Source organism: Symphodus melops (genome assembly GCF_947650265.1).
Source record: "Symphodus melops genome assembly, chromosome: 1".
Taxonomy (NCBI): Eukaryota; Metazoa; Chordata; class Actinopteri; order Labriformes; family Labridae; genus Symphodus; species Symphodus melops.
This window is the reverse complement of record NC_136691.1, coordinates 6,284,165-6,306,118: the sequence shown is the minus strand read 5'-3', so window position 1 is coordinate 6,306,118 and position 21,954 is coordinate 6,284,165. Positions and strand designations below refer to the sequence as shown.

General features: G+C 40.0%; 1 protein-coding gene and 1 long non-coding RNA gene across 13 annotated transcripts in view; one reads left to right on the top strand and one right to left on the bottom strand.

Moving 5' to 3' along the window:
- The window catches only part of dlgap2b (discs, large homolog-associated protein 2b), an 83,561-nt gene that overhangs the window by 1,598 nt on the left and 60,009 nt on the right, over nucleotides 1–21,954 (top strand). Inside the window, exon 1 of one of the 12 annotated variants that reach the window (XM_079359726.1) lies at nucleotides 3,576–4,869. The exons of the other annotated variants lie outside the window; for them this stretch is intronic. The gene's annotated coding sequence lies outside the window, so the exon portion shown is untranslated. Of the gene's footprint in view, nucleotides 1–3,575; nucleotides 4,870–21,954 lie in introns of those variants that run through there. 12 annotated transcript variants of the gene reach the window in all.
- LOC306834065 lies at nucleotides 4,890–9,489 on the bottom strand. The gene is made up of 3 exons (XR_013780437.1): nucleotides 8,630–9,489; nucleotides 5,883–5,944; nucleotides 4,890–5,751 (listed from the first exon to the last, which is right to left on the bottom strand). It is a non-coding gene; the product is annotated as an uncharacterized lncRNA (long non-coding RNA).

Here is a 21,954-nt window from a genome sequence, read left to right as displayed (position 1 = left end):
GATTATCATGAAAAAACTGAGTAAATACAATGAATGGACGCTTGTCCGCCATAGGCTTTTATAATAGACCAATATTCTTGTCCATAACGATTTAAAGATATCATTGGCTTTAATACTACACCAGACGACAGGTACAGCTACTTTGTTTCCATTAACAAGGGCTGTTTTATTTACACATTTCTAGCCTATAAGAACACTTAAAACACTTTAAATTTAAGTGTTATCTTTGTAACTTTTATCAAATCCAATGAAAGGCTCCTCTGTTTGATAACAGGTCGTCAATTCAAATTACAAGTCCAATAATGGCTGGGAATGTAGCCCAAATTAACTAATTAATGTCAGTTCAAAATACAGGTCAGGTGAAAAAGGAAAATGGATAAACTCCTTGCAGTCTACTTATTATGTGCATACCAACTTTACCAAGCATGATTGTACTCTCCATAACTTTTATCAAATCCAATGAAATCACAACATTTAAATGTATTCTGTAGAATGGTACAAGTGCCACAAGGTGGCAGAGATTACATTTCAAAGGTGCTACAGTATCCACGTAGGCTGCAAAAATGTTCAATGTTTCAACTTCTTTATGAACTCTTTGGTGCTCGGTTGAAGTTATGAATTCAAATTATTTCGAAAACAATAAAACAATATATTCAATTAATTTGGTAACATACCAAGATAGAATAATATTGGCCTGCTACAAACTTGCGCTTTGCCTTTCCTCTACAGTGAACTTGAGTGTCCTGAAAAGGAATCCTTAAATACAATCTTTTACACATATTATTATGAATCTTAAATTAATTTATGTTTTCCAACCACTTGGGGGGCAGCACAGTTCATATAAACACACCACAGACACACTACCATAAATATCTGCTATATGCTAAATGTTAACAATTAGTTGCAAGTAAGAAATTAGACAAGGAGAAACAGAGGCATTAATAGTCATGTTTTAGTCAACCAGAAGAATGTCAATGACAATCAATGTTTACCCCTTTAGGATTTTGTCTTTGGGAATTATCAAACTCTTTAGCTGCTGTGAGCTACACTTTATTTCCAAGCTGATTGCAAACTTTCTCTGCAGTTTGCAATGTGCAAGAAGTGTACAGCAGCTACTGTTATACTTGTCAAATGAGGCTGGAAACTCAGCTGAAAAAGCAGTGAGCTGGAACTAAAAGAGAAAAACTAGAGGTTGGGAACAGAAGGCTGTGCGATGTTAATATCCTCCATAGATTTGAGAAGAGCTGCAGCACATCTTCCTCTTCTTAGAGAAAGATTGTGTGCTATCTTAATTGCTGTTTCATGTAAAAGTGGCCACAAAAAAAGAACGGGCAGTTTTTAGAGAGAAAGCAACCTCCACTATTGCAGTGAGTGGAGGTGTTAGCTGTTATGATGTGTGGATAATTTGCGCATGGAGCATAAAGGAGGAAGTCGTTAATTATCTAAACTCTGCACGACTGCCTCCCACTGCAGAGGTCAGAGCATTGAGAAACTTCCAAGGCTAAAGCACTGTAGGGGTCCTCTGCCTTTCTTTTGGCATTTTTTGGGCTTCATGGTTTATCAAATGTTGACTCACATCAGCACAAACCTCAAATACTACTCACGCTCACTGTGAGTCTTATGTAGTTAGAGGCCAGGAGGATTTCATGAAAGAGTCTTAGAACGTTTTTAGAATGATTTACATAGTTATTAAAAACACAGATAGGCACAAAAACAAGAATTCTCATAACACCTAAGATTTCTTGGTGTAAAATTCCTCATGGAGCAAACATTTTGAAGCCAGATTGGCTATTTTTACACTAAATACTCTCCTTTTTCTACTGCTCATTGATCATGCAGGCACATTAAGCACACTAAGCCCAACACTAATTGTGAGCTATGGCTGTTTAGATCCCACTTTGTTCTAATTCACAGCCCCATCTGAAGATAAGGACTGTGGCATCGCAAACAAGGATATATATGTGTTCGTTTCACTCTGAAAAAGTCTTTTCAAGTCTTACAAATGGGCTGACAGTGGAGTTTCAGCCCAAGCACACTCCAGAGATTATCTGCGAGTTAATCATGTGTTGGGTGCTACTGTGATTTTACAGGCTTTGTCAGCACAAAGGCTCCAGATGAAGTGAACGTGAATATGGGAACGTCTCTGCTTGTTTGATGTGCATATCCTAAAGAATTGTTGGAGGGGTTTTTTTTTTTTCTTTATCAGCCAAACGCAGAAGTTTCTCTTGATCACACCTTACTCATCACTTTTTCAAGGTTGAAGCAGAATGTTAATGACTGTGTAGACTGGAGCATTTTAAGGAGTATAAAGCATGCAGGTCATGACACAGGCGCAGTGTTGCCGTTTTTTCCTTTTATGATAGCGCCTTTGTTTTTTAAAATGAGCATGACGATCTCTTTCTGTTGTTTTTTTAATTAACACCAATATTACAACATAAACGTGTACATCTTTGATATTCCTTAAAGCGCATTAGAGCACCATTATAACACTAGGTGGTGCTGTTTACTTATCCCAGGGCTGCTAAGACGAGCCGACTGATGTGTTTAAACATTTTTGAATTCACCAGGCTATAGACTGATATTATGAAAACATAAACTAATGTTGACATAATTTGCTGCCTAAAAAGTTTGACTTTGTGTGAAGGAGATAGGAGAAAGCTTCACTTTTAATCTGGAGGGCGTTGGATCTTTTAATATGAAACCAGTTTCCCACTTTGTTGCATTTGGGGTTTCTTTCCTTTCTCTCGATCTCTGACCTTTAAGAAAACAAAGCCAGTATGGGGCAACATATTTTAACAGTTTCAAAGGAGGTGGCTTATTACTAAATTCTGAAAATGTAGCTTGATACCTATTAAAATCTGAAGATGGTTAAAACAAATGAACATCTTACATACACTGGTCAGCATGGCTCCAGCCCCCATGTAACTCTTAAATGGATAAACAGTTATGTTATAAATGGATGGATCAACAACACATTATGAAATCAATCGTTTAATGATGAATAGTTTCATCACCTTTTGCTGTGGTCTCAAAAGTAACACCTGAGTTTGACCAATCAGAAATGTTCAGTGCTGCAAGACAATCATAAAGTCCCTGTACTGTCCCGAGAACAGACACCTTATTGGAAACTGAACTGAAGTTACAAAGACTTTATTGTTAACCTGGTTCCCTGCAGTGGAAAAACAGAGTTCCTCCGTAAGTCCCTGAGGAAACTTCTTCCACCAGTTCTTTACGGTGTACATCTACTAGTTGGAGAGACTATGGAAAACATTTACAGTATGCTTGAAACACACCTGATTCTCTTGTCCGTTTAGCGCAGCAATATCTACAGACTTAATCATTTTCCATTTCCAAAAGACAAGAACTTCGGCAGGGGTTCGGCAGTTTAGCAAGAGATCATGGTGGCTAGAAAATCGTATTCTCTTTTTAACTGTTCAGCTGAAGAGAAGACGTGTGGAAAAACTACTCATAATATGATCGTGCATTTATATTCACACGTGTGTTTGCTTTGTGCACGTGTCCTTATTCAAAGAGGCCTTTTCCAGCTGCACACGTTTTTAGTGATGTGTCTTTTTCATCGTGTGGAGGAGTTTTCATATTTCTCTTGAGGAGCACCTCTACTTCTTCAGAATACAAATACATCCTTACATTAGGCCTAAAATCAATAGGATCCTTTTTAAATCTGTATTCATTCCTCTCTTACATTGTCTCTGAGCCTCAGAAGCTCTGCTGTGCCATAGGAAAGAGAGGGAGGCTGGTGAAGGAGGGAGACGTGAGGGGAATGTGAGGGCGGAGGAACTCGCTTATCAACTGTTCTGGTACTCAGTTGGAGACGTTTGTGGTTCAAGTTCGGATAAAAGGTAGTTTCAGGAGGAAATATGTTCAAGTCTGGTGATGTAATAAACTTGGATCAGCTCGGATGCTTTCCAGTAAATGGAGTCATCCGTTTTGGCATGTTTCAGATGTCTTTCTGTGTTTTGTGAAACTTTCCGGATGGACTGGGTGTCATTTCAACACCTGCACATGGCCTGAGAAACGTGCCGGATTGTGGTGACGTCAGCGGGGTCCCGACAAGACCAGGAAACGACTCCCTCCTTTTTGGTTTTTGAGGAGTGATGTCATCGCAGGGGGAGCGTGAGGTTGGCTGAGGCTTTATTGAGCTTGACGTTTTATCACCAAGAGCACCAGACGTATGACCACATGCACCAGTCATTACGGGGACACAGAGCAAGTGGGTAAAGTGAGAGCCAAATGACATGGGAGCACATTTGTGATTGGTTATAGACCATGTCATAAGGAGATGGAGTGTGAGGAACAGACACACAGAGAGACAAAGATGCAGATATAAACCCAGAGGGAACGAGGGACAGCATGAGTGTGCATGCTGATGGAGATAGGCGCGCGTGGCGCTACAGAGCTGCAGAATCCTGAATCCAGCAGATGGTGACTCCGTGTCCTTGTTTTGTGGTGATCCGTGGGAGCAACATGCAGCTCGCGCCGTTGCCTCGCACTGCTGCAGTGGAGGAGTAAATGCGGAGCCCAACACTGCTCCAGGTGATCCACAGCAGCCCAGCCCGGCAGACTGCTCCCTCCTTAGCCTTCCCTCTCCTCCTCCTCTTCCTCCTTCTCCTCCTCCTCCTCCACCACCTCCTCCTCCTCCTCTTCCTCCTCCACCACCTCCTCCTTTTTCTCCTCTGTCAGTGCTCCATTCCTCAGAGGGCTTTGAAAAAAATACCAGGACAGAAGCAGAAAAACAGAGGAGAAAACTGGCTTTCCCCCTCCGTTCTCAGATGTGAAACACCTCTGCATGACTGTAAAGACGCACCGCCTATGTGCTCAAATGTCTCCGGAACACGGACTAGCTGCAAGGTAAGAAGACTTGGACTTATTCAGAAACACATGAACAGCATTTGGCTGGTGTTTTTTTTTTTGCTTTTTGCTTTTTGCTTGGGACATTTTCCATGTCGTTCTAGTGTTTTCTGTGTGGATGAATTTAACAGGTAGATGAGAAGTTGCTACTGCAGATTGGGTGATTAGTATTCCTCTCAATGAAGAGAGAGAAAAAAAAAAAAAAAAGCTCTTGGAGATTGATCCTTTGTCGGATATGATAAAAGAAGAGAACAAGCATCTCTTATCTCGCTAAATCACAGTGATCCTTGCAGGTGTGTGTTCATGTGTGTGTGTGTAAAATCCAGCAAGGAGGGAGCGATTGCTCCTGCTTCTCAATGGGCAACATGGGGATATTAATTTCAACAATGTGGCCAAACAGCTCTCCATTGAGCCTCTTATGACCACTAACGTCGCCACGATCTCTGTCTTCAAATAACTGATTAACTGTGTTACTCAATCCTACCGATAGCTAATGATTATGTAATCATTTTTATTGATTGTGGTTGGCTATAGAGAGACAAAACCCCCCCCCCCTCTTCCCGATAATGTATCTGTTTCTCTTTATTGATTACCTGTACGAGAAAGAGATCATTCAGGATGAAGAGAGGAAACAAAAGGGGAGATAAGGATAATGGTAGATGAGGACAGGAGCATGGGAGGGGGTGCTGAGGGAGGAAGGGAGGAAGGGGGTGGATGATGTAGGATAAGTTACTCTGAAATGTGATGGCCAACAGCTGAACACTGTGATCATTGCCAAATCCTACAATCTCTCAATCCCATGGTGAGTTCTGAAGACGTGAGCCTGAACCTGTAAGTGACCTCATGAGGGGTTCATCACTCTGACCACACAGACTCGCACTCCTGAATGCATAAGAAGAGACGAGTATTAGTTGGTACTGCAGCGACATTCAAACCCTGTATTCCGCAGTTTGACAGGGCTACGTATTAGTGTGTATGGACGTGTGTGTGTGTGTGTGTGTGAGAGGTGAAACCTTTGATGCAGTCTATTTAGCCTCTTATTTGTCCAGAAAAGCACCGATGTGTTGGTCATGACCTGTAGGACACATCAATTAAAGAAAGATTTCATGAGCTTTCGCATTAATTCATACATATCACATAGCAATGCAAGACTCCTCTGCGGCCGTCCCTAGATGTAAAGCAGACGATTGTCAGACATTATCACAACAAGCATTCAATCTTCTGTCTTGACATATGCAAACACCCACACAAACTCTTACGTACTGCATTTGCTCCAGCACCGATCCCTATCTCCTGAAATAAGGTACATACAGCGAGCTAAGGGCCCACATTTATGCATAGATACACAGGCAGTGGGACAGCTGTGTGGACTGAATCAAGCTGCTTTCATGTGTAGTAAAGGTGTCTGCAGATGTGGTCGTTTGTCATGTGTGGCATTAGGATGCAGAGGAGAATCTCAGAGGGGCAGAGGCTTAGCTCCTTTCAGCTCCCAGGCGGTTTCATACTGCTCTGATTCTCCTGCAGATACACTGGCATCCTGAAACGCTTCATTTAGCTGCTTGGCTCCGTGCATAAAAGCTTACAGCTCCAAAAAAAAGAATAATAGTGGTGGACACAGCCAGATGCACCTTGAGGATGCAGCGTTAGTTACAAACAACATCACACAAATTGATAGCATGTTTTAGAGATTACGCCGGTGTGTCACTTGGACAATGCTTAATGAAAACTTCAACATTTGGGTAAGATACCTTTTTGCTGGGACACAGAAAGACAACCACCAACCTGTTTGTACAGTTATAATGTAGCACGTCAGTGTACCTTTGCAACACACTGAAGCTACAACCAAATGTAAAAATAATTACTAACTTAAATCTGGGACTGTTACTTACTCTGACCTCTTTGTCTTAGACATTTTTGGTAGTATGCAACCTTTTTTTGTACAGGTCCTGGAAGGTGTATTTTAAACCTATGAACTGAGCCAGGATTGCTCTTCCTTTCTTTTTCTCTATGCTCACTGTTGTTAAGCTGATTTAACCAAATGCTGAATAATTACTTCGAAAAATGTTGATCACTCAAGCAAACGAAAATGCAGTAAACTTGCTCAATCTTTTCAAAGACAGACTGCAGAGCTTAAGATATCCTGAGTTGATTCAGGGGTAAAACCTTTGCTGTTGGTTAGCAGAAGGAAGAGGGTCTAACAGTCTGCATGGAGAGTCATACGCTTCAGACCATTAATATTTACAACAGACTTCAAGGACATTTTTTAAACGCCTCACTGGTGGGATTTTGACCTTGAGTTGATTTAAACAAATAGTAATCATCACAGAAACAGTCGAGAGTCGACCTCAGAGGACTATGGATATACCAGCCACAGTTTGAGGGACAAGCTTGACAAAACAGCGGAACTTGTTGGAAGACATAGTTTGACAAAAAGATGGGCTGAGTGAAATTGTTAAGAGCTTAATTTGCCATGTTGTATCATTCCTGTAACTTGACAGTGGATGACTTTGATTTAACATCCTTTGCCCGTTATCTTTCACAGCATGGTTATGATCTCTGTCAGACAGCACTGTTTTTCATTCCTGTCCTAGTCTGACATGTAATACAGTTAATAAAAGGGTTAATTTGTTGATATAGCTTCTTACTTTTTCCTCACTGAGTGTGTGTGTTTGTCTGAAGGATTAAAACAGCAGTACATGTTGCTGTTGATGGCATCTTTTCCTTTTGTTTTGTTGCTGCGGGGGGTTTGAAGGTCAGGATGGAATGATTAACCAGCCATTAACTGGCGAGCTGATTCATTGCCGGGTGCAAAGCAGGACAGCAACATAAATACCAGAGTTTTGTTCACTTTTACGTGATAAGCCTGATCAATCAGTGCTGTTGTGCATCTGTACAGGCATGATCAAGAAATCCCCTGAAGAGTAAAAACACATGAACACATTAAAGAAGGTTGGTTGTGTTAAGGTGGCAACATTTCTGTGATCTGTCATGAAGGTGGTACAGACTGTGAATGCTAACCACAGATTATTCAAACTGCCAAGAAGAAAAGCCTTTAATGTGTTATTGTCTTTTGTATTTTCATCTATTTAAACTGAAGAATTAAATCAGTAAAAGAAAATTGTAACATTACAATGAGAGAGTGTAAATGACAACTTCCTCGGGGAATGACACTTTCTAGAGATCCTGCTATTAACTTACATTTTAATGAGTCAGGATTTAATTTTGGAGCCTGTCGATTAAAATCCCCAACAGGTAAAACTTCACATCTTTTCTTTGCCTCGTCACCATCTTCCATCTCTCCAGTGACACCTTGGCATTTTTTTTCTTGCTCTATGTCAGTGCCTTTAGCATAAAAAGGTGACAATAATAGACACTGTTGTCTGGAATTTTGAAGTTGAAAATATTTAATTGTTAATTTATGTCTTCAACCAATCTCCCACCCAGGGGTATATACAGTGTTGAAGTAGATTTTTAACATTGTGAGATATTTCTTTTCTGATATATAACAATCATTTTAACAGTTAACAACTCCAACTCAAACATGTTCTGTGTATCCAGAAATCAGAAAGCACACTTATTTTTCTCAATAATAGTGTTGAGTTGGGCTATGTAGTCTCTTGACTGCATCTGGCGAGACTTGTTGGTAAATCCTTGGTTTTATTGTTGCTCGATCTGTCAGCTGCCTTTGACACAGTGTATCTAAGAGGGTATCGTCTCAGTACCCTCTAAGCTTTGTATCTCAGGCTGGTTCATGTCCTACCTTTCAGTGAAATCCTTTAGAGAGAAGTGTCAAAACTGCACAGCTTATCTACAGGGGTGCCTCAAGGGTCAGTGTTTGGTCCTCTTCTCTTCTCACTGTACGCCACCTCACTTGGTGCAATAATCCGCTCCCATTGCTGTGCTTACAATACCCAGCTTCTTCCTGTCATTCATATAGCCATTTTTTATGTTTCCTCCTTTCGAGATCCTTGCTTGTGTTGAAGTTACTCTCACGTTTTGGACAAAAGCATCTGCTAAAAGAAAGAAAAAAAAAAAAAGAATTGTAAAACGAACAGATATCTCAATACACATGCAGAATCTGTGGAGGAAAGTAACAACTTTAATATCAGAGGCTTTTTGTTTTCTATTTGTAGTTGGTTTGTAGTTATTGTTGTGTTAACCAATCACACATCAGCTGTCTTTTATTGCAAGAAGGAAATCAGTCCATAAGCAGGACAAGGGGAAGATTGCATTGGCCTTAGTTGGACAAATCTTATCCACGTTTTTATGCTGTGTTGATTGAATTAACTGTAGATGTTGTACCTCAAGTGTTGTGAAGTTTTACATTCGTAAGTAAGACTCTGACCAAAGACTATCCCATGAAAAATGGACTGAATGTCAGTTATCATCTTCCATGACATTTACTGGCTAAATTGGCTGGTTTGAATTTCTCCCCGGGGACAAATGAAGTTTTTTGCATTGAATTGAAACCATTTGCCAATAAATATTTGCCCTCACGCTCAAAGGCTAAATCTTCTCAGACAATAGCCAAATGATTTCAATTAAATTAATTTGGGATTAAAACTAAATCATTTTCTCTCTTCATTTTTAATTAATTAATTTGTTTTCTGATTCATGACTTATCTTAAATGCAAGTGTAATGTGACTATGTTTCGTTTAATTTGTTTTATATTTATGTTGATATAGAACAAAAAAAAACCTCCATTCTTCACATTTCATAAACCTGGGCTAAACAATATTGGCCATGTGCTATTTTAAATCAGCAATATGATTCACAAGTTGTATTTTTGTCTACAGTTGTCTGATATCCTTTAACTGCTGCAGTGACACAAGGATCCCAAGAGGAATCATTAGAGTGACACCTAAGCTCTCTTGGTGAAATGTTTCCTTGACACCTGATGTTCAGCCCTGTACTGTAGCAAGAAAAAAAAAATGAACACAGAGAGGCTGGATAGAAATAACTCGAACCTAAGTTCCCAGTTTAATCCCTCCTAGCTGTGCTTGGTACAATACCATGTTAGGTAGCAAGAGAAGCTGTGTGGGTGTACGAGTGAGTGGAAGAGTGAATATGAGTCGAATATAGAGAGCATTCAGAGGAGTGAGCTGCATATTGGCAGCTAAAAGCACAATTGATACTACGTACTGTGTTGTACTCAGAACATGAGGAAACACACTCTGCTCATCACATTTGACTTAAGTTGATAACCTTGAATTACATAAATCTCAGGAGATGTAGTATTGTATTTTGGAGGATAACATACTCAAACAGGGTTTGTGCAAACACGTGTAGTTAGCACATCACTTGACTTGATGTTGGTGTGACAGAACAGAAGTGTGAGCATGAATGTTTGGTACAACATACTGTAAGTATACACCTAAACACCATCTTAAACTACATAATGGACCGCAAGAGCCACTGAAGCCTACTCTAGCTTTATATCTCTGAATTTGAATTTTTGAGCCAGTACATTCTTAACAATTCATGTTTTCATTTTTTTTTTTAAATCATCTACATGTGTCCCTCAAGAATGATTTCACTTCTGTGTCAGCTGTTAGTGACTGTACAAATTTGAAAAGACCAAGGATAAGTGTGAGCAGGAAAATCGATGACTAGCCAGGACTCAACTGCATATTTGCATGTGTGATTCACTGGAGAGAAACTCCTGTTTAAGTCCATCAAGCTATCTGGAGTGAATTGACTTTTTTGAGGAAACCCCTCATCCAGGTGTGTGCGGGTTTTTTTTTTCTTAGGTTAAAAAAAATCTGTTACAATTAATGATGGAATCATCCGCCTGCTATGTGATGTGGTTTAGCTTCCCTAATGAGGACTGGATACGTCCTCAGTCTCTGACAGAATGCCGAGTGGAATATGCTGCTCTCCAGCCTGTTTCCATGGAGATACTCAGGAGCTGTAGCGGGTTTTTTTTCTCTCTTTCCCTTCTGCTGTATGTTGTACCAAACAGTGCTGCTTCATAAGAGAGATCTGGGCCAGGATCTGTCTGTGTGTGTGTGAGGGGGGGGGGGGGGGGGGGGGGGAATTTAATGGTGTTTTAACAAGCACACACAAACACGCATGGTGTCATTGACGGAAATGCTTATGCTATTGTGGTAGTTTAAAGCACCATGGTCATGAATGTGCAACTGTGTGTGAGAAGCTCAGTTTCTTCCGTGGTGCGGTTGAACAGTGTGTACTTCGTGTGTGCGTGTGTTGTACTCTCTCTCCTGGTCATGCAAGTAGTAGCTACTAATCCTGAAGCTCTGCTGTAGCAAATGTCCAAGTATGACCGTGTTTGTGTATGTCAGCGGGCTACGAAGGCTGAATTATCAGGCATGACTGGTCATTGAGAGTGTGTGTGTGTGAGTGTGCATATTGTGTACGTGAGATAGTTAGTCAGAGTGACAGAGAGACCAACATCGGGAGAATGAGGGGGCGAGAGAGGTTAGGAAGGGAGAGACGGCGAAACAGAAGGTGAAAAAACGCAGAAAGTGTTTGTTGACTGTAAACCTTGAACGATGTAATGTCATTGAAAAAAACAATGTTTGTGGTTACAGTGTGTTTTCCCCCCAAGACCTGTAAAGCCGGTGTGCTGGTGTGGTTCTTGCTTACAAGGTGACAAAGGTGACAAGTGATTCCTGGCCAGACAAAGAGGCCACCATCGGGACGGAGAGTGTCGAAAATAGCTTTGAAAAAAAAAAAAAAAAAAAAAAAAAAGGCTCTTTCTGCCTTGGCAGAATGATGCAGTGCAGACCTGAGAAGAGAGTCCCTCCTGTATAAAGGCCAGGGCAATCCCTGTAGCAACAGGGTTTCTAATCCTGAGGCTCTCCACGTCGATATATACACCCAGCATCTTTGTGAAAGATGGATCCACCCTTTGATTCAGCGATGATTACTTGGTTTGTCAGAAGGGTTGCACCAACTAAAGGAAGGTTTACATGTAGTTACACTTCTAACATTTAAGGTGGTGCACCTGCTAATATAGTTTCAACGTATTGGCTTCATTTTAACCTTTAAACACAGTTGTCATCGAGCATTGTAAATGATCCTAAAATGCATGTCTTGCTCCTCTGCTGCTTGAGGTCTACCTGCTGGTTTTTAACTCTGGCTGTCAATCATTTGATGCTAAACAGGTATGGCTACACATACTGTTTCGGTTTTGGGCTGGACAGTCAAAGCCTAAAGTAAATCAAATAATGCAGAAGAGTGCTGCAGCTCATAGTCTATTGTAGGTTTATGTGTGGAGATTCATGCTGAAATTATTTAGAAAAAAAATGAATCATTGCAGCTTTAAATGTTTAAGTTTTAACTGTATGTCTGAATTGTTGCTGTTTGTGTGTCTGCAATTCTCTTTTAAATTGCTTCACAGACAACAGTATTACTAAAATCTTGCCAACAATACATACACCCCCTGCCCCCCCCCAAAAAATATATATAGCTGATATTAGATAAAAACAGAAAATGGAATTGTAATGTAAATATGTCCTTGATTCTGTCTTTTATTTAACATTTGTAATTCATACCATAGGGAGATAAAAAAGACCTGAATCAGCTTTATCAATCTATGTAGTTTTAATCAGTGTTCCATCAAGCATGAAATTGATTTGAGTGAGCGTGTTCGCCCTGGCAGCATCCATAGTGAGCATCTCAATAGCTGAAAGTAAAATATACTGTGAAGAGCGTTAGCCTGTATAGAAGCTGGGTGGTAGCGTCTACTCAGTCTATCACACTCTAGGGAGCGCTTATAGGATCAGTACAAGTCTGAGCGGGAGGAAAGCTCTGTGTGTGTGTGTGTGTGTGTGTGTGTGTGTGTGTGTGTGTGTGTGTGTGTGTGTGTGTGTGTGTGTGTGGACACTAAAGCTAACATCAGCCTGTGCCATGGTACCTGCCGTGCGTTAATGGACAGTGTGTTTGGACTCACGCAGAGTGGCGATGCCTAGCAGGTGTTACACGTCCACACAGGGATTTCAGAGTGCTAATGCTAATGCGCTGAACCGGTGTCAAGTCATGCAAGGGGAGTAGGGGCCTTTGTGCCCCATACATGATAAAAGACTGGTAGGGCATGGTGGGCTGCATTGCATGCTGGTTTACTCAGCTGGAAGCTGAGATGCTCTCTGTCATGCATCGTTTGAGTACGTAAAGTGTATAAGAATACGTGCACAGAGACACACAGAAGGTCATCTCCAGGAAAGCTCTGTATTACAGGTGTACATTGGAAACACTTGTGAATTGCAGGTGTTTGTAAAGAAGAATGGACGAGTGGTTTGACCTTTTCTTTCAAGCCTCAAAGTACTGTATTTTGTGTCTAAAATCTATCACCTCAGTGACAAAGTGAAGCTGTATTCTTGGTTGCTCCACTGGCCGTAAAATAAGAACAAAAAAGCCTAACGTAAACAGTTTTTTGACTTCTTTTATATTCAATTTCAAACGAAAATCTCTCTTCTTCAACTTTTGAATCAATTTGGCAAATCTATATCAAGCTTTTACTCAGAAGGCTCTGCCCACTTGGAACAGTCAATGTGAGAGCTTTTTAGTCGACTCCAGCCGGCTGCTGGCAGGAGCACCCTCAGCCTTGCCTGAACAGCAAACCCATGACTCTTCAGCACAACTTGAACATGGAAGTGGAGTATTAATAATGCTTAATGTTGCTCTCAATTGAGGATCCATCAAAACTCTTGGATGATCTTGAGTTCAAATCGGTTGAATTTTTGGTTATTGAGAACAGTTTACAGTTTCAAAATGTTCAGGACAGATATTTTGATTGCCACTTTTTGCTGCGTCAGTTATTCCAGGTTAAATTGACTTTTATAACAATATTTTTTAAATGTCCAATCTAACTTAAAACAGAGTTAAAAGTGATCTAAATGATTGCTGGCACACAAAGTCCAACCATTTAGTTTGAGGCCATTTCGTAGCCTCAGCATCCCTTCATCGTTTTAATTGTGGGATTAGACAGATCTGTTCACCACTCTCAGACAAGGGGCTTAAAGATGGTGGCCTGTGCGCTGATATGTCATGGCACACGGAGGCGAAAAACTCTGACGGCTCAGTCTGGCACCCTGCTGGTGCTGACGGTTTAATTCAAAACTAATTATGGAAAATTCTGGAGCTTGTCATGGATTACTCCGAGGACTCTGCATGAGGTGGAAAAGTGTTGACAAGAAGCTTTCAGTGGTTTGGACCATACTGTAAAACGATTTTAATTCATATCATCACTCACAAGATTTCATGTTGTGTGATGCTGACCAGTCAGTGAACACATTCATCGCATTGCTGGTTTAATATTTTGGACATTTTAGAAAATAAAAACGTTGTTTTGAAGCACTGTTCCCTAAGTAACAGTAAGTAATAGACCATGAGAGGGCAACTGTGCCACTTTTGTCGACACATTTTACAAATATATTTCCTGACATAAAAGCACTAGATGTAGTCAATGGGAGTATTTATCTGTCTAAAGGCCTTAAGATTGGCCATTTAAGCGACTGTGTGTGCTATGTGTCGTACTGTGTGCTGAAAGATTGAGAACTAAAAGCATGCACCTTCACTCTAACCCATTATTCCATCAGCCCATTGAAACAAAATAATCAAAGCGCTCTGCTCTTTTGAATCAGAACACTAAAATGTTTTGGTGCAACATATTAATATCCTGGGCTCCTGTTTGAGAAGTCACTCACAGCTAGTCAGTTTGGATGATTGTCACCTCCAAGAGCGAGGCAGGGATCTCTCTGTGAGTCACTTTAAGGGGTTTCCCTAAAGTACAACATATTTATAAAAAAAAAAAAACGAGCGATCAACAAGAGGAGTTGGTTTTGGTTCCACCTGCTGCTAATTGTAAAGTAGATGTAAGAATTGCACTGATATTGGTGCTGGTGGATGTAGACAGCGTATTGGTGATGAGTAAACCACTTTGTATATCATCACAGCCATACTTGGCCTTGTAATCATTCAAACAAGTGATACAGGTTTTGTACATTTACCGATATCCTATTGCAACCCCAGTCCCATTGCAGATTCCCCTGACTGGAGGTGTTGTGGTGTTAGTGGTGACGCTTTACAAAAGAGCATATGGGATAATATGCTGGCAGGATTTCTTGTATTTCTTTGTGTTCCTCTCGTTCTTCTTGTCCACACTTTCTTGCCGCTGGAGGTGGAGGTCGGAGCAGGTTGGGATGACACAGTCTGAAGGTCGATGCTGGTCGTTGGGAGGTGGCCTAGACTGTGTTAATTTGAGTTTCACACTCACAAGATCATGCATAATTGAAAATTAAAATAAAAGCTTGAAAATAGTTTTGATGGTACCCTGACTTTTTTTTATAGAAGATGATGCTGGCTTTTGCTTGGAAAGGAATTTTTTTCTAAAGAATAAAAGCACAGCTTTCTGGCTGAAAAAACCTCCCTGGAGGCAAAAATATCCCTTCTTTGCTCAGTATTCCCAGTACGGAAATCAGGAAACTGAGGTGAAGAGACCAGTAAGAACGATGACAGAGCAGAGAAAAAGAAAAGTGAAAAAAAACCCAGCTTGGATGGACTCAATCTGAGACTGGCTCTCTATCATTGGCGAGACCATTAACTACACTATGAATCTGTAGGAGGGCCATGTTGCCAAATAAAACCAAATCTTGTATAATTTTGGTTTAACAAAATCTCATTTAATTCCTTTCCTTAGACCAGCCTGTCAACCAACCACGTCTGAGGTTTTTACACTGTATCCATGTCAGACACTTTTACTGTCTGATTGTGGTCTTCTTCTAAATCTCAAGCTCAGTTTATTTGTAAAGGGGAAATGAAATTGCTCGAGCATTTGATTTTAATAAAAATCTTATCTGGATCATATGAGCTGCTGTTGAATTTTGTTTGAATAAAAAAAAAAGCAGCCGGCTCTGTGAAATTACCCTGCCTGCTCTTACCGAAAAACACATCGTCAAATAGTTTGTACGCTGTACTAGTAAAAAAAAAAAGAAATGTAGATGAATCATGTAATTCCCTGAAGGGTTCTCATTTGATTTTAGCTCATTTGCCTTTGGACCTGCCATCCATTCAGGAAGCACAAACCCATTATAACAACAGCACTACCACCCCAGGCACTCTGAAACCAGGACAAAAGCTTTCTATTGTGCCTGCAGATGAGCATAATAAGACATATTGCTGTGTGAAATATCCAGTTTGTGCTCATGTAATCTCCCTCAGCAGCATCTTTATTAAAATATTCTGTCACTGCAGTGTGCTCTGGGTGTCTAAAGAAGAGACAGCTTCTGTTGAATGTCAGACTTATTTGACAAAAGACTGCCACACTGCTGCTTGCATGCAGAGAAACACAGATGATGGGAACACCTCAGCAGGATACCACAAAGGCTATAATAATATCATATAAAGCAATTGTAAAGGTTGACATGAATGATTTTTAGAAAGATATCAGGCTTAACTCATATCATTGATCAATTTTATTCAATCTTTCACAAAAATTACTAAACTAATACTCTTCAGTGTTTGAAATACTGAATGTTGCCAGAAGCCAGATCAAGCTGAAAAGGGAACCAAACCTGTCAGTTATATATCAGGTGTAAAAGTGAGGCTGTACAGTGAGTTTTTTTGCTGTATTTTTTGTTAGGTATGATTCAATAAAACAAATTTACTAAAGATGCTAACAATCCATCAATCTGGGTGGATTACTGATATTGATTAGCAGACCGCTGATCCAATCAAATCTGTGGAAAGTCAAAACATGGATTTGCGTCGTCATCTTTATGATACACCTATTATTTTGAAATATTCCGTAACCAGAACTAGTGTAACTAGTAACTCAAGCTCAATGTAAATGTTTTCTTTTTTATCCTCGTTGAAGGTAAAAAAACAAAAACAAGGCCCAGGTTCAGCTCAGGAGGTAGATTTTTTAGTTTCAGGGTGCAAAAGCAGAGAAAATAATTGATTAGTTAACAACAAAGTCATTGTTGGTTCAAAGACTAGTTTTTGTTTTCAAGAGTTGTTTCTTTTTAAAAAAACAAAGAAGAACACAACCAACAGTAAACAAATAAAAGAAAAGGCCTTTGAGTGGTGTTTCAGTCAGTAAAGTAAGAACGATTTCCCAAGTGGTAAAGTCCAAAATCAGGGAGTGAGAGAGAGAGAGTGGGGAATTTCATGCGGCCAAAGAGCCACAGGTTGGATTCAAACCCGTGCTGCTTGCTTTATGGACTGTAGCCTCTGTACTCGGGGCGCACTCACTAACCACTTGGTCAAAGGTGTCACGTTTTGTTCAATTTAGGACACTACATATCCTCCTATCCATTAGGCAAATAGATTTTAGTTGACAGCTGCGCCCTCTTCATTGCAATCACATGACCTACAAACATATGACTATTTAATGTTCTGTAGATTATTTACCCCTGACAAAGCAGCTTGGCTGAATAAGAAATAGTTATCATATACTTAGCATTATTATGCATGGTGAAGGCAGAAATAACACACACACACACACACACACACACACACACACACACACACACACACACACACACACACACACTGTACAGACACATTAGGACACAGGAGGTCGGCATCTGGTTTACCAAGAGAAAAAAGGTGGCTAAAGAAGACATCTTGTTGCTGGAAGCTGATTAGGAAGTCAGTAAACAGAGTTAATAATCATTTGGTGGCATGACACACTGTATTAGTTATTAGCCTGTTTGATGCATTAAATGTTTTATTCATACAGTGAAGTTGGTGAATGCAAGTAAGAGGAGAGAGAGCATAGCATCCTGTTCATTCGCGCGCTACTTTGCAACAGACAGAACATTTTCTGCGGCTCTTTATGCAGATTTTGTGAAATAATTGGATGCACTTTAAAATAGTCTTTACATAAATATTATAACAAATACTGAGGAAAGTCAGACTACTAATTTGATAACCTTATTACTGTTTATCACAAATCTTGTTCCACCGAGTATTTGGCAGCAGAATTTGAGACAAAGAAGAACTGAGCTGCAAAGGTAATACATGACCTGTTGCATCATGCTTCTTTTAATTATCCAAATTGTTCCCTGCTATGTTCAAACTAAATATATCCTTAATTTTATACATGTTCATGATGCATTTCATTTGGTCCACTATCAGTGGCGGTTCTGGAGCCTGTTGGGACCCTCGGCAAAAATGAATTGCAGGTCCCTCCAATCACTATTATAGTGTGCTGACGCTCTCCCTTTTTCGTTTTTATTCACTCCCATCCCAATCATTCCTCTTCATTTTCCTTTGGTGATTCTCAATGACAAAACATTTGTTTTCACAGGAGTAATAAACAGGAGTGGTGATTCTAGAGCCTGTTGGGACCCTAGGCAATAACCAATTGCAGGGCAGTGTTGTCAGATGGGGGCCCCTTAAGAAGGTTTCCTACCGTCATTGTGAAATTTGCACATTTTAGGCAACTGCTTTGAGGCCCCCTACTTGTATGGGCCCTAAGCAGTTGCCTGCCTTGCATGTTGACAAGCAGCAGCTCTGTTCACTATCTTAGTAGGGGACTGCTGAATGAATTGTTTTTGGTTGATAGAACGCTAGCATGAGGAATTACATGCTGTGTCTTGAAAAGTGAAATGAGTAAGAAATTGAACATTGTAAAAATAACTTAAAATCCCAGAGTGTTGACAAGATTCTGATCTGAACCACTAAATTAAAAATAGAATAATCAATACTGGGATATTTGCCCTTATAAAGCTCACTTCCTGTTTTATACAGTAAATACAAAAACCCAATCTATCGAGTTTCGTGAGTAATGTTGTGAGTTAAAATAGATCTCCAATAGAAGACATAAACAGTCTTTTTCCCATTATTAATCTGCAGAAGATGTAAAGTATCATACACAATCTCTCCCATGTAACTGTGTGAAATGTCAATGACGAAGATGTGGATACAGGAAACACACACACGCGGCCCTCTGCCCTGTTCTCCATCCTCTCCTCTCGAAATGTGAAGCACCCTTTCCACTCCCGCTCACCGCTCGCTAAGCTCAGCTAAGTGTTGCTTTGAGATTAATACATGGGAGGCCCACTCTGCCAGATGATGTAATAACCGTGTTGGTTTGCTGTTGCCTAGCTACGGGGAGACAGCAAGAAAAAAAGACATAGCCAGGTCTTGCTGTCTCCGTCACCGATACCCCCAGGACTGTTTTGAATCAGTCAGATAAGGCAAGCTGCAGTTTACATTTCCTGCAAGTGTTTATAATGGAACACAGAAAATAAGAAATAAACTGTCTGCCTTAAACATAATTAATCTAAAAGCTTCACATATTAAATAACACCTCACACATTCTCTGTCTAGTCTGTTCAAGAATGGGATTTTCTCATTTCATCATTTTCTTGAAAGCACTCTGGCGTGTTCAGTAAACTAGTTACACCTTGTGCTTTTACATTACATTAGTGCGTTGAGGATGCTAAACATCCACAAGAAGAAAAGTCTCAAATTCCCCCTGCTTAGCATTACTTAGACCTACCTTCAGACCTCCACTCACACTGTTTGGCCTCAGTGTGTGTTTGTGTGACATATAGGGATGGAAGGTGATTGATGCCTCTGTCGTAATGTTGCACTAACAGCATTTTCATTCTATTTTAAGCCCAAAAAACGATGTCACCCTTGAGCGCCAGAATTAACCAAAACAAATATCTCTGCAACACTGAATCCACCGTTCTCCTACAGCAACACACGTCCAACCCCTCTCTTTGTTTGCACAAAGGAGTTATCAAATTGGAACTCGGCATAATTAAAGACTAAGCGCAAGTGGCAGGCAAAATTGCATTGTTGTGTAAGCAAGCTAATGGTAGCGCTCTTTAGTTTGCTTTAGTTAGCTTCAAATGCATGGCCATGATCTAAAAATGCCTGTGACATGCAAATAAGCAGAGAACAGCATGTTATTCTCCATTTCTCATGTCCTTCATTTTAACAGTTTATACCAAGGGGATGAGCTGGCCAGCCATCCATGGACATACAATCCATCCATTGTAGGCAGTTATGACTCAGAGACATATTCACAGAGGATATACTGGATTTCTGCAGTATTTAGCGTAAAGCGTCTTCTTCTTCCTTTGAACATTTTTGAATGAAGTACTTGTTGCTGAGAACTTCCACAGTACGGTAAAGCTAGTCCCCTTAAATAATGGATCTGGATGCTCAGTGGCGGGAAATTAACTGTTACTTTTGGAAGATGTGTTGCTTCGTAAAAATAATACTCTTTATTTGATGTGACACTTATGACAACATGAGGACTTGCTAGTCTGGCTTCAACAGCCAACTGAGGCGTTGGCATCCACCATCTACCTGGAGAAAACAGACCCATCTTGGCAGGCCATTGGAAGCTGTATCTGTGGCACTGCTTCGATCATTTTGGTGCCAGATCTGGCAACCGTTAAAATAAAAATAAAAAAACTACAAAAAAAACTGAATGAAACTAAAACCAAGATCTTTACAATCGAGTGGCTTAAACGAGACAATGTGAATACTGTTCCACATTGTGAAATGCAAATTGCTTGTTTGAATTGCACCCTGGGGACAAAAAAAAGTTTTTTTTTAATTGAATAGAATAAAGATTTGCTGCTTATCTTTCTCTTCTTGAGGATACTTCAAAACTCAATATTTTTGTAAAATGGACTCTGGTTGGAGCAACTTATACTTGTGACTTACTACTTTAATTCTGAAAACTTGTAAACTTATAAGAACACTTGTGCTTGGTTTGATGTATCCAAGACCAAATAGCTGAATGACCAAAAGATAGCAAATTATTGAAATGACAATATGATCGTAACCCTGCTTTTGACCCCCATGTTCGACTTGCATACTTTAAGCTCGGACCTCTGCTGCAAAAATGTAAAAAAAAAATTGTATGATTGAGGAAATATTCTGATCAATCCCTTCAGATATTTTTTTAACAAAGAAAAGACATTCCCTCTGTTGGATGAGTAATGATAGGCCATCAGTTTGTCACCATCTGCTGCTCTGGTTCTGTGGCGCTGTGAGAGACTGCCTGTGACTTTGGGGGTGGGATGGAACTGGATTGGCTTGTCCGCATGACATGGACTCTTGTTGCCAGCTGTCCATTAATTCTGCAAAAAAAACACTGTGTGATGAGTCAGTCATGCTTGCCTATGACACATCTACCAAAGCTTTTGGCTTCTAGATTTGATGTAATAGTCCATTTTTGGCTTCCATTAAAGTATTTTAAGGGCTATCTGACTCATTAGGGTTTTCAATCATAAGGATCAAGAGACAAACAGATTTGCTGCAACAGTTGATGGCTTAGTCCCATGTAGACTTCATCTATTTCCACTATGGAAGGCTTAATATATCATGTTTTGCCATGTCAGGAGATGTGCTGGTTTCACTGAAACTGAAATAAGAGCTTGCCAAGCATCCATCTTTCATTTCCCTTCAAAGTAACTAAATAAATTAAACTAAATAAACTAAGTAAATTTCATAGGAAACTGCCATAAAATAAACCAAAAAAAAACTCTGTCACATTTTTCAACAACCATGAAGTCACCCTCTTGATGTTGGTATGGTTCTTAAAGTCTTATCACATCGCACTGCTTGATTGACCAACATCAAATTATGTTAACAGAGGTTACGAATTAGCTGATTGGCCACACAAGACCTGAGATCTGCCTTCATAAACTGGAAGTGCAATTAAGTCTTGAAAGTGATGATGGACAGAGTGCAGAGGTACATGAAGTAATCTCGCACAGTAATAAACCAGGTTGTAATTAGAACTGAAAATGACTCCTCCTGGACTTGTTTCTGCTAAAACCTTTGTCTCTAACCTGCAGCTGCAGTGTCCAATGCTCAACATAAACAGTAAGGCAAAGTCACTTTTACACAAAAGAGGAGGTAAAGTAGATAATTAAACAGTAATTTATCACTATGCTAAATACAGGAATAGTAAAACAGTTCATTCAGTTTGAATTATTAGCCCTTTTGGCTGTGTTTCTCTGGTGGTCAGTTAGTTATGGTTCAGCAGTTATTGTACCCTGGAGACGTTGGGGTAAAAGCTGCAGATTGTTAATTAGTTTCCCTGTTGCAGTACAAAGACAACCTACATACCTACAATATGAGATCCA